At 45.4% G+C, this 12,772-nt stretch overlaps 1 long non-coding RNA gene across 1 annotated transcript; it reads right to left on the bottom strand.

The window, feature by feature from the left end:
- Nucleotides 1-2,486: 2,486 nt before the first annotated feature.
- LOC138963072 (uncharacterized) lies at nucleotides 2,487-11,511 on the bottom strand. The gene is made up of 2 exons (XR_011454703.1): nucleotides 10,113-11,511; nucleotides 2,487-4,089 (listed from the first exon to the last, which is right to left on the bottom strand). It is a non-coding gene; the product is annotated as an uncharacterized lncRNA (long non-coding RNA).
- Between the last annotated feature and the right edge of the window lie 1,261 nt (nucleotides 11,512-12,772).

Raw genomic sequence — 12,772 nt, 5'->3', positions numbered from 1 at the left:
AACTTCCAAAGAGCTGCCTCGCCACATTCTAACTCGTTGAAGCACATGACAATGGAGTTGTTGACGTCAAACCCCACAGTGATGTTGTTGCTCCCATCAAGTCGGTTACATGAATGCTGCTGCTTCGTGAAGGTGCAATCCTGGTAAATACAAAAACAACAAGTCGCGTAAGGCGAAAATACAACATTTAGTCAAGTAGCTGTCGAACTCACAGAATGAAACTGAACGCAATGCAACGCAGCAAGACCGTATACTCGTAGCATCGTCAGTCCACCGCGCAGTGAAAGGCAGTGAAATTGACAGGAAGAGCGGGGTAGTACTTGCGCTCAAAAATTTAATTTTGATAATAATTTTTATATATTTAATTTTCAGAGCTTGTTTTTAATCCGAATATAACATATTTATATGTTTTTGGAATCAGCAAATGATGGAAAATAAGATGAACGTAAATTTGGATCGTTTTAGAAAACATTTTTTTTTTTACTATTTTCAGATTTTTAATGACCAAAGTCATTAATTAATTTTTAAGCTACCAAGCTGAAATGCAATACCGAAGTCCGGACTTCGTCGAAGACTACTTGATCAAAATTTCAACCAATTTGGTTGAAAAATGAGAGCGTGACAGTGCCGCCTCAACTTTCACGAAAAGCCGGATATGACGTCATCAAAGACATTTATCAAAAAAAGGAAAAAAACTTTCGGGGATATCATACCCAGGAACTCTCATGTCAAATTTCATAAAGATCGGTCCAGTAGTTTGGTCTGAATCGCTCCGCACGCACGCACACACGCACGCACACACGCACACACACACATACACCACGACCCTCGTTTCGATTCCCCCTCGATGTTAAAACATTTAGTCAAAACTTGACTAAATGTAACAAAAAAGATTAGTAACAAACAACAAAAAAGCTAGAGAGCAAGAGAGAGTTTGAGAGAGAGAGAAAGAGAGAGTGGGAGAGAAAAAGAGCACTGATAATAATCACTAATATATTTCCTTTGTAATATTATTATCATCAGGGCTTACAGTTTTCAGATTATGTAGTTTTTTCCCCACACTGACAGTGACAACTGAAACTCAATCAGAAAAATTCCAAGAGAGAGAGACTCAGTTTGGGAGAGCTGGTAATAACTAACAAGGCAAAATAACACAATACAAAAAATTAGTAATAATAAAATGAGTTTACATACCTCACAAGCCAGTCTTATTTCTCTTGAATATCCCATCTTGTCACCAAAGCACACCGACAGGGTCCCATCACACTCGCCACTAGCGACCGCCGAAAACAGAGACTTCAAATTTTTCAACTCAATGAAGCACCGCTCTTTGTCACTGTCTGTTTCGTCAGCTGCAGCAACGTAGTCTTTCATAACATCCAGTTTTCGTCTGGCAGTACACGGTTGTTCAGCTGGTAAAGGTACAATTCCATTGTTGTCATCAGCAAGCAGATCGTTCGAGATATCAGCATCTCCACTTGCAAAAATAGTATGTTCCAGAACTTCGCCGATCGTGTTCTCGTCAGCATTTTTCGCTTGCCAGCGAGCCTTGGCTGCTTCTTTGCACTGCTGCTTGCGTGAACGTTTTCCCCAACCAAGCGGAGTCCTGTTTGGCACTAAATCTTGCAAATCTTGAGCGTTTGTATCCATATTTTCCGATATTTTCGATGAACTTCAGACCCCCCGCGGGTGAGGAGGAAGAATTTTCCCGACGCTCTCCAGCATGTCGTAAGAGGCGACTAACGGATTCTGTTAGGTAAATAAGTAAATGAGGCGCCAAAATGAAGAAGTACAGAATAGTCCTTGTTAAGTGATGCTGTGTACTTGCTACTTAATATTTTAGTTGCTTGCTTGTTCTTCTGGGACGATTGAGGTTACCCCCCGCGGGTTAGGGGGAGTCCCATATTGGTTGGGACGAGAAAGAATTTACCCGATGCTCCCCAGCATGTCGTGAGAGGCGACTAACGGATTCTGTTTCTCCTTTTACCCTTGTTAATTACAAACATAAACGAGAACTTACCCAGTAAGTCGAAGTTTGTGTAGAATTCCATGAGTGTAGTTTATAGAAACGGAGGGATATATGAGATGCGCATGCCGGAAGTCGCCATACTTTAACGCTCAGATCAATCAAGGAACGACCCTTGATTGATCTAATACATTTTGTGTAACCAAAACAATTAAATGTTTTTTCTTGAAAAGTAATTGTCTCCCTTAGCAGATCTATACTGCTGACACTATTTTGCATTATCTGCAAACCAGTTAATTGGGAAGGGCATAATAGCTGTACGGGAGGGCATATATCCCTCCGTTTCTATAAACTACACTCATGGAATTCTACACAAACTTCGACTTACTGGGTAAGTTCTCGTTTATGTTTGTAATTCCATATCATGTAGCTTACCGAAACTACAGGATATACGAGATTTCAAAGTTGGTTTCACAAAATAGCATTGATTGTTCACACATACAATTGTTAACACATCATATGAGTTGTCGCCCTGCGTGAGTTAATGTTTATTTTCTTTAAACATGTTCTTCAAGAGCTCACCGGCAACATAACAAATATGTCTGATTCAGACAAAATAATTTTTCAAACAAATGTGACAGAACATTTAGTTTTTCAAGATACCACTTGATTAAATCACTAGAATACTTGGAAACAATTCAACCAAATAAAAAGTTTTGAAAAACATCTTGTTTTCCTTCTCTCAATGACTTACTAGATCTAGTCACAACCAAACATGATTAATATTGGCAACTGGTATATCCATACCATTACCAAACATGATCTATGCATAGCATTTCACTTGCATTTCAAACCACAAACATCCAAAGGTTATCTACCATCGTTTGGATTTCAGCTTCACTGAGTTAACACAACCAATAAGTTCAGTTTTTCTTGTAAGCGAAATAATTCAAAAGAGAATTCTTTTCTCCTCGCCTAGTTTGCTGCTCATTTTCTACAGGTCGCTTATAAAATTTGAAGAAAGTTTTCGCATTTGACCATCCAGCCGACTTTAAAATGTCATCAATAGAAAAACCACTATTCAACATAGCAGATGCTGACGCTCCCCTGAAACTGTGTGACGTGAATTTACAAATATCAGCGTCAGCGAGGACATCTTTCAACCACCTTGAAACAGTGTCTTTACTTGCAGGCCCAAACGGCCGTACGTAACAAAGCAACAGTTGGTCATTGTTTTTCCTCAACTCTGTTGTACGCTTGATATATTCAAGTAAACAGTTTACAACACACAATTTTAGATCTGTGTATTTGTGTAATTCGAGGGCTTGTTGGTGATGTCCAGGTCTTGTATGCTTTAACTTGTCAACCACCTGAATAGTGCATCCTGTCTCATGAAACTGAAGACAGCTAAGCTTAACAAAATGAATGGTTTGGACCCTCTGCGCAGTTGTTATCAAAAGCAGAGCACAAAGTTTCTTTGTCAACTCTTTCAAAGACAATTTTGAATTGTGTTCTTTCCTTTTGAAATGTTCTAATAACACTGACACATCCCATGTTGCCTTGTATCTTGGTAAAGGTGTTCTCATTTCAAATACACCCTTCATGAACCTTGTCACCTTTGGGTGCGTACCTATCGACCTTTCTTGGTCATAATGCATGACAGTAGAAATTGCACTACGTGCAGTATTGATGGCACTGTAGCCAAGCCCCTCTTCAAAAAGTTCAGTGAGGAAAGTCAGTACCAATCCTACAGTTGGATGAAAGGGATTACTGTTTCTTGTAGAACAAAACAATTGCCAGCGCGCAAGATATGATGCATATTGTCTTTTCGTTGACTCTCTCCACGATGCACACACAATGTCACATGTTCTGCCATGAAATCCTTGTGCTTGGACGGCTTGCCTGATAATTGAACTGCGAGTAGTTGCAGTTTGTGATGAAGAGGATGGGCTGCCTCTGAGTGCGGCAGTTGCAGAGTTGTCTTTCCCTGAGGTAAGCGAACAGGCTGCTGTATCAGAAGATTCAGCATTTGGGGAAACCACACTGCTGTTGGCCAGTGGGGAATGATGAACATACCCTCGGCTTGGTCTGCTTCCAGTTTGCGGAGAGTTTTCTGGATCAAACTGAAAGGGGGAAATGCATAAACATTATCCCACACGCTCCAGTTTACAGTAAAAGCATCCACAGCAATGGAGTCTGGATCTGGGCCCCAAGAAATAAATGGTTTGATTTGGCAATTTAGCCTAGATGCAAACAAATCAATATGAGGCTGTGAAAACTTCAAAAACAGCTTTTCAAAGATTTTTGGGTTTAACATCCATTCTGTTCTGTCATTGAATTGTCTTGATTTTCTATCAGCCTCAATGTTCAGTTTTCCAGGAATATAGGTTATTGTCAACTCTATATCTCTGTTTCTGCACCAGATCCAAATCTGCTTTGCTATTTCATTACACTCTCTTGAGCGAGAACCACCCATATTCTTGACATAGGTTACAGCACACACATTGTCACACATGAGTTTTATATGTCTACCAGTGACGTCTTTTTCAAAGCACCGCAGTCCATATTTAATGGCTAACAGTTCAAGTGCATTTATGTGCATGTCTTTTTCTTGCTCATTCCACCTTCCCCCAGTTGATTTTGTATCACAAACTGCTCCCCATCCACCAGATGTAGAAGCGTCAGTTTTCATTTCCAGGGAAGGCGGTTTCACTTTGAGTGGGTAATAGCTTGTGGTCACATTGGCAATCCACCATTCAAGATCTCTCTTTGCTTTCTTTGTCATACTCATAATGGCATCAAAATTGCCAGCATTCACTTTCAAAGCTTTGGTCTTCAACCTCTCAAGCTGTCTATAGTGGAGTGGTCCCCATTTTACCCCTGGGAAAGCTGCCACAAGCTTTCCAATCACCTGTGCCAGTTCTCGTACAGAAAAAAACTTTCTTCTGCATTAAACCAAGACAAGCTGATTTGATCTTGTTTACTCCACACACGGCTGATTCCTTGACGAGGTGTGGGAGCTTGAGTACTTCTATGACCCCGAGAGCTATGCCAGCGGGAGTGTCAAAACTTCTGGTAGCGTCTCGCATGCTGGACAGGTCAACGGAGAGAGGTCAGACTAATATCAGCAAACTCTCCTCGAGTCATAAGGGGCATGAGAAGGATACTCATGTAAATAAAACCATGGGCAGACCGGACTCATCAGCCATGGCAGGCAACCGGTCTAGGAGAGGGACACTCTGAATTCAAACCATGGGCAGACCGGACTCATCAGCCATGGCAGGCAACCAGTCTAGGAGAAGGACACTCCGAATTCAAACCACCCCCCAACGAAGTCGGAGCGATGCTGACTGTGTTTCCGGACACAGTGTGGGAACCTAAACTAAGTTCTTGGGAGACGAGCTCGCACGCCACCACTATGGATTATGCCTCAGATTCAGACAGATATTTCGATATGGTGTCGTTCCCGTGGACCTTTGCCAGGCGGGAACGGTGCCGGACCCTCAGCCTCAAGGGGGTCCACCTCAGCGACTGGCGGCTCTGTTGACTCGGGAACCAGGGGAAGACAGAGTAGAGTGACTGGTCGAACTCAACATCCAGCGACAGCCATCAGGGTTGTGCAGTGGAATGCAGAAGGCGTCCAGAGAAAGAAACCAGAGCTACAGGCTTTTCTGAGAGACAACAACATCGACATTATCTGCATCCAGGAGACCCACCTGAAAGAAGACCGCAGATTCTTCGTCAGAGGTTATGACACCTTCCGACGGGACCGGCCGACCGGACACAAGGGTGGAGTTCTCACCCTAGTCCGACACAACATCCCGGCAGCTATGACGGCACAGACGGCAGACGGCGACCTTGAGTACATCACCATCAAGACCTTCCTGCAGGGAGAAGAACTCTCCATCACCAACGTCTATAGCCCACCTACCACCAAGCTGGACCTCCACACCATCCAGCTCCCAAACGACAAACATCTCATCGTTGGCGACTTCAACGGCCACTCCCCAGCATGGGGCTACGACAGTACTGACGCAAGAGGAGAAGACATACAGGACTGGATGACCGACAACCAGCTCATCCTTATCAACCAGCCAGATGACAAGCCATCCTACTACTCCAGAGCTTGGAAGAAAAGCTCAACCCCTGACCTTGCCATAGCCACAGAAGAGGTAGAAAAAAGGACCACCAGAACTGTCAACGACCAACTGGGAGGAAGTGACCACTTACCCATCACCCTCTCCATTGCTGACATGCAGACCATCCTGGAGTACCACAGAAAGAAAGCCAGCTGGAACTTCAAGAAAGCCAAATGGACCAAGTACCAGCTCCACGCAGAAAGCCTTCACAACATCACCTTCACGGAGGACATCAACCACAACGTAAAAGAGCTGACACAGACCATCCTAGCGGCTGCCAGGAAGTCCATCCCCCGTGGCTTCAGGAAGGACTACAAACCTTACTGGAGTCAAAGGCTGGCCTGCCTGCACCAGCGACTTTCAGAAGCCAGAGAAAGCATGGAGCAGTCCCCATCCGCTGAAACAACGACCATGCACAACCAACTGAAGGAGGATTTCAACAAGACCAAGACACAAGAACTGCAACAAAGCTGGCAGGAAATCACCTCCACCATTGGCCTCGATTCAGACACAGGGAAACTCTGGCGTCTCACCAAAATTCTAAACGAAGACAGCATGGCCACGCGGGGACCTACAGTACTAGAAGACAGCGGAACCTTCCACACTGGAAAAAGAGCAGCAAATCTCCTTGCCGACGTCTTTGAGACCGAGAGCACCATCAAAGTCCCACCCCAAAGAAAGAAGGAAGTTGCAGAACAACTTGAAACCAGACTCCGACAGCAGAGAAACGCAGCCCCACCAATGACCTCAGATCTTACCATGGCAGAGCTCGTCGATGCGATCAAAAGACTCAAGTGCAAGAAAGCGCCCGGAAAGGATGGAGTCTGCAACGAGATGATCAAGCACCTCGGGCCTGCTGCCAGAACTAAGCTCCTTGAGCTCTTGAACCAGTCGTGGAGATCCGGCGTCTTCCCCTCAGCATGGAAAGAGGCCATCATCATACCCATCCTGAAGAAGGACAAGAACCGCAAGCAAAAGACAAGCTACAGACCAATCAGTCTACTCAGCTGCCTCGGCAAGACCCTCGAGCGCATGATCAACAAGAGGCTGATGTGGCACCTGGAAACCAACAACCTGATCACCAATGAACAGTCTGCCTTCAGGAAGAACAGGAGTACTGAAGACCAGCTGATCTACCTCACCCAATCAATAGAGAATGCCTTCCAGGAGAAGAAGAAAGTCATTGCCACCTTCATTGACCTCTCCAAGGCCTTCGACAAGGTGTGGAAGGAAGGCCTCCTCCTGAAGCTATTGACGGCAGGAATCGCTGGACGAATGTTCAACTGGATCAAGAGCTTCCTGTGCCACAGAACCGCGAGAGTCAAGCTTGACGGCAACCTGAGCTACGCTGTGAAGATCAGGGAAGGAGTCCCCCAGGGAGGAGTAATATCCCCCACCCTCTTCGTCGTCTTCATCAACGACATCACCAACAGCCTGTCCAGACACATCTCCAAAGCCCTACACGCCGATGACCTTGCGATGTGGAGCGCTGCCGAGTCCACCGCAACCGCCAAAGTCCGGATGCAGGAGGCCCTCAACATCACCTCTAAGTGGGCGACAGACTGGTGTGTCACCGTGAACAGCCTCAAGACCGTAGCCACCTGCTTCTCCCTCTCCAACTCCAAAGAGACCCTCCAACTGACCATCAACAACCAGGCAATACCACAGGAAGACACCCCTACCTACCTAGGTATCAAGCTAGACAAGAAGCTCACCTGGAACCCACACATCAAAGAGGCGGAGAAGAGGGCTACGAGAAGACTCTCCATCATGAAGAAACTGGCTGGCACAAAGTGGGGAGCCAGCAGCAACATCCTCAGACAGGTGTATACGGGACACGTCCGCCCTGTGATGGAGTATGGAGCTGCAGCCTGGGCCACAGCTGCGAAGAGCAACACCAGCCGGCTCAACAAAGTGCAGAACGCAAGCATGCGCATCATCACAGGGGGACTGAAAACTACGCCCATACACGCCCTTGAAGCCACCACCAGACTCCCTTCCCTGGACCACCGACGAGAAGAGAAGGTCATCGTGCAGTACGAGAAGCTGCAACGACTCCCCTCTCACCCAGCACACCAGCACACCCAACAGCTGACGAAGAACAGGCTGAAAAGAAGCAGTTTCAACCATCTGGCCAAGCAGCTAGAGAGAACCCAAACCAGCTTCCTACCACGCACCCCTGAAGAACAAGAGCCCCTCCAAGACGCTGAAGAGTGGAACAGCCAGCTCAGCAAGGTGCTCTTTGTTACTGACATGCCAGGAGTGACCAGCAAGAGAGAGCAGCAGGACGCAGTCCTCAAGAACCTCACGCTGGAGATGATGCACCAGGACTACAACGCCTCAGTATGGACTCACATCTACACTGACGGGTCCTCAGATGGTGCCATCAAAAACGGAGGAAGCGGGATCCTGGTACGCTACCCAGACGGACACACCCTTTCAAGATCCCTGCCTGCCGGAGAGCTGTCATCCAACTACCGGGCAGAACTCACCGCTCTCAGAGAAGCAGCTAGCCTGGTCAGCGAACACCCACCCTCTCACGCCGTCTTCCTGACCGACTGCAGATCCGCCGTCCAAAGCCTGCAGTCGCCCAAAGAGCAGCTGGAACGAGACACCCAGCGTCTTCTTTGTACTCTCTCCCAGAGCACAAACGTCGCTGTCCAGTGGATCCCTGCTCACTGTGGCCTCTCAGGGAACGAGGAAGCGGACAGACTGGCCAAGACTGGCAGCCATCTGGAGCAGACAAGACCAACAGTCTCTTACAGTGAAGCCAAAACCCTGGTGAAAAGACACTACCAAACCACCTGGAATGCCCAACACAGCCTGCCATCTGATGATCAGATGCCCAACTTACAGCGCCATCAGCAGACCATCCTCTTCCGCCTACGGACTGGACACTGTCGACTGCGTGCCCACATGCACCGCCTTGGTCTGTCGCACACACCGAACTGCCCGTGCGAAACAGGCCCACAGACCCCGGAGCACATCCTGCAGACCTGCCCGCTCCACCAGGAAGCCAGAACAGATCACTGGCCACAAGGTGCCACACTGCAGGAGCAACTCTGGGGCACCAAAGACTCCCTGATCCTGACCACTAGCTTTATTCAAGCTACAAAACTTGAAGTCTGACCTGAGGAAAAAAATCCTGGAACGCCGAAGAAGAAGAAGAAGAAGATCTTGTTTATCTTATCCTCTGACAATGTAACAGTCATTTTCTTTGAGTCGAGGATGAAACCAAGATACTTCAGTTTTTGAGTTGGAACAAGGACTGATTTTCCATCATGAATTGTAAACCCCAGCTTCTGAAAAAGGTTGACAGTTGACAGAATGTTCTTTTTGCACTCTTCAATTGACTGGCCTTGCAGGTAACAATCATCAATAAAGGAGGCAGAGAGAAAACCTTGTGCTCTCAAAAAAGCATACACAGGCTTCAGAAGTTTAGTGAAGTATCTTGGACAGTTCGCCAATCCATTCGGAAAACATGTGTAAACATACAACTGACCTCTCCACTGAAACTTCAGAAATTTTTTGAAATCTGAATGAACTGGTACTGAGTAATAGGCGTGACGAAGATCAACAGATGCCATATAACATCCTTCTTTCATCATACTTGTAGCAGAAGACAAATTTTCCATTTTAAAATGTTCATACTCCACAGACTCGTTGAATTCTTTTAGATTCAATATCATTCTGTATGAACCGTCAGGTTTTTGGACCAAGAAAATAGGAGAGATAATCTCTCCTTCTTCATGTTCTGACTTAACAATCACTTTCATGACAGAAAGTTTCCGTATTTCTTGATCAACTTTATTCCACAAGTTTCCCTGTACCTGATTTTTAGGTATCACAGAACTAGGTAATGTGGCCGAGTTAGAAATAGGAATTTTTGCTCCTTGTATCATTTGAATAATAAAGGGGTCAGAGGTCAGTTGTTGCCATTCTTTCACAAAATATTTCAGTCTGCCTGCTTCGAAACACGGTGCACAATTATTGTGTTTTTCACCCACCTCTGGTGTTATGCTTGGAAAGCCTGTGTTGTGGTCCTCTGTGGCCACCTGGTCCGGTATCTCTGACCTCGGCCACGTCCCGCTCTCGGTGTCCATTGGCGCTGGCCCTGCGTCCCACGACGCCTGTCCACCCATCCCCCGTTTTTTGGGGAATCAAACTTGGGGAAAAACTTTCTACCTTTCGTAGACAGTGCAAAATTAGCTCCCAGTTTAGCAGTCGAGTCGATTGCCGTGAGGACAGATTTGAGATCATCACCAAACAGGTGTTCTGTAATGGGAATGTCGTCTGACGTCAATTTGCGATACTTTTTGTTTACAGTCGGCGAGTTCAAAATCTTTGATCTGCGTTCCATTGACATTTCATGGACAGTTTTGAGGTTTAGACTTACTGCATCTGAGATATCTCTCACGAGATCTTTCATGTGTTGCATTTCGCTTTTTACACACTTATCTGCTGTGTTAGCCAGTGCATAAGTTGCTTTCAGCAGACACTTTTGCGTACGCTGAAGTTTTAGATCTGCAGATTTTGTGCTGTGATCTAACACGCTCCAGATTTCTGGATTGACCCTAGGAACTATGAGAGTCTCACAATTTTGTGGTCTTTTGTGTTTATCAAACTTCGTGTTCATTCTTTCATCGTCCATTTTTCCTTTTCCCATTGTTCCAAGCACTTTCGCTAGTTTTTCTAAGATGGGAGGCCCAACATCAGTGTCAGGTTCAAACTCTTGTTCAATATCGTCAAGCACGGTTGTGTCAACCTGCTTCGTTGTGTGAGACTGAGAGGAGATTAACATTTCTAAATCATCTTCCACAAGACTAGACGTCTCGTCTTTGGAAAAAGAACGCTGATCGGTTCTTTTAGTTTTGGCTGTTTTTTGCCCGCGTGCGAGAGTCGCGCAATCTGAACTCTCAGAGTCAGAGTCCGATGCGGAGCTGAGTCTTTTTCTTTTCTTGTCCTGTTTATCAAGTCTTTTTAGAATTCTAGCATTCTGATCTTTCATGAAATTCCAATCATCGATTGGTATTGTGACAGCCTCGAATTTCGATTTAGAGCATTCCCCTGTCTCCTCGCGTAGTAATATTTCTTCATCAGCGGAGTCCGCCATGCTATCTGCACGACACCAAGTCGGTCGTGTCACGGTTTTCGCTGAGAAAACAATATGCAACGCAAAAAATATTACGATGCACCGTCTTTACAGGGTCTGTAATTCAACGATTGAATTTGACAAAGTCAAATCGTTAAAAGAAAAGCGCGGATTTGACGGATAACGAGACTTACTTGTGAGCATTCAAAAAACGCGTCTTGACGGCCCGACCGAAACATACGTGATATGGCGACTTCCGGCATGCGCATCTCGTATATCCTGTAGTTTCGGTAAGCTACATGATATGGAATTAACTCTTTCTATACTGGCCATTATCTCCCCAGTCTCTCCCCAGAAACTGGCCATTTGCATGGGTTTGCAAAAAAATTCTCAAAAATAAACAAAACAAGATGCAGCCTTCAAACTCATAGGTTTTATTGTGAATATATTGCTAAAACATATGCCAAAGTTTGGTTTCATTGTTGTGAAAAAAAATAAAAGTATGATGTCCAGAATTTATGGGTATATTTTACGCAATGCGAAAAAGGGGTATGTATTTTGACTAAGAAGCCTTTTTTCTTATGAAGGCTCTGTTTGCAACAACACTGTTTCTGTTTACTTGTATGAAGATTGTGCTAACACAAAAACATAACAAATACCAACTGATTTTCCATTTAGTGGTCATGTAAGCATTGTCAACATGTCCGAAAAATCTGATCACACACCATGTGGTCAACATGCAGACCTGAACGGCCAGTGTATGGTGGCAGAGTTGGAAAATAGGAAAAGTCTTGATGCCAATCCTTCATCAAAAACCAAAGAAAATCGTCATTGTTTTGATCACTTGCCCCCATACCTGCCCCCACACCAGCAAAAGTCTCTTCTCCCTCACCACCACCGCGTGCTTCTTCGTCACGCCCACTCTCACTCCCACTTGCACTTTCAGTTTCACCTTCACTCCCCACTTCAGTTTCGCCACTGTAATCACTGTCATTGTCAGTATCGTCCTCCACATCAGAATCTTCCAGATCTGAGCCCTCTGTTGTCAACAATTCAATAGTCTCTTGCAACGTAAAACGAGGATTGTTTACACCACGATTGCCAGACGAAGCAGTAGGCGTCGCCATCTTGTCAAGCGAGTGACGCGCAGAGCTAGGATCAGCCACAAACTTCGCAGCTAACCCTATCACAAAGGCTTGTCTCGTGGAGCTAAGAGTGCATTCGCACTTATAGAAGGCCAAAGAAGGGAGCTATACCTTTTAGTTTCGCATCTGACCCCCGACCTCTAACCAAGTGACATACAAACTCGCGGAACGCAAATGCGGTCCTTAGTACACAAGCGTTGTGAGCCTCGGGACCTGATATGCGGTCCTTAGTATAGAAAGAGTTAAGTGTTTCTTGTATAGAATATAGTCAATTTTTGTAAAGATTTTAGTCAAGCAGTATGTAAGAAATGTTAAGTCCTTTGTACTGGAAACTTGCATTCTCCCAGTAAGGTAATAATTATATTGTACTACGTTGCAAGCCCCTGGAGCAAATTTTTGATTATTGCTTTTGTGATCAAGAAACAATTAA

This window comes from Littorina saxatilis, linkage group LG3, assembly GCF_037325665.1.
Source record: "Littorina saxatilis isolate snail1 linkage group LG3, US_GU_Lsax_2.0, whole genome shotgun sequence".
In the NCBI taxonomy this organism is placed as follows: Eukaryota; Metazoa; Mollusca; class Gastropoda; order Littorinimorpha; family Littorinidae; genus Littorina; species Littorina saxatilis.
This window is presented reverse-complemented; position numbering and strand designations above follow the sequence as displayed.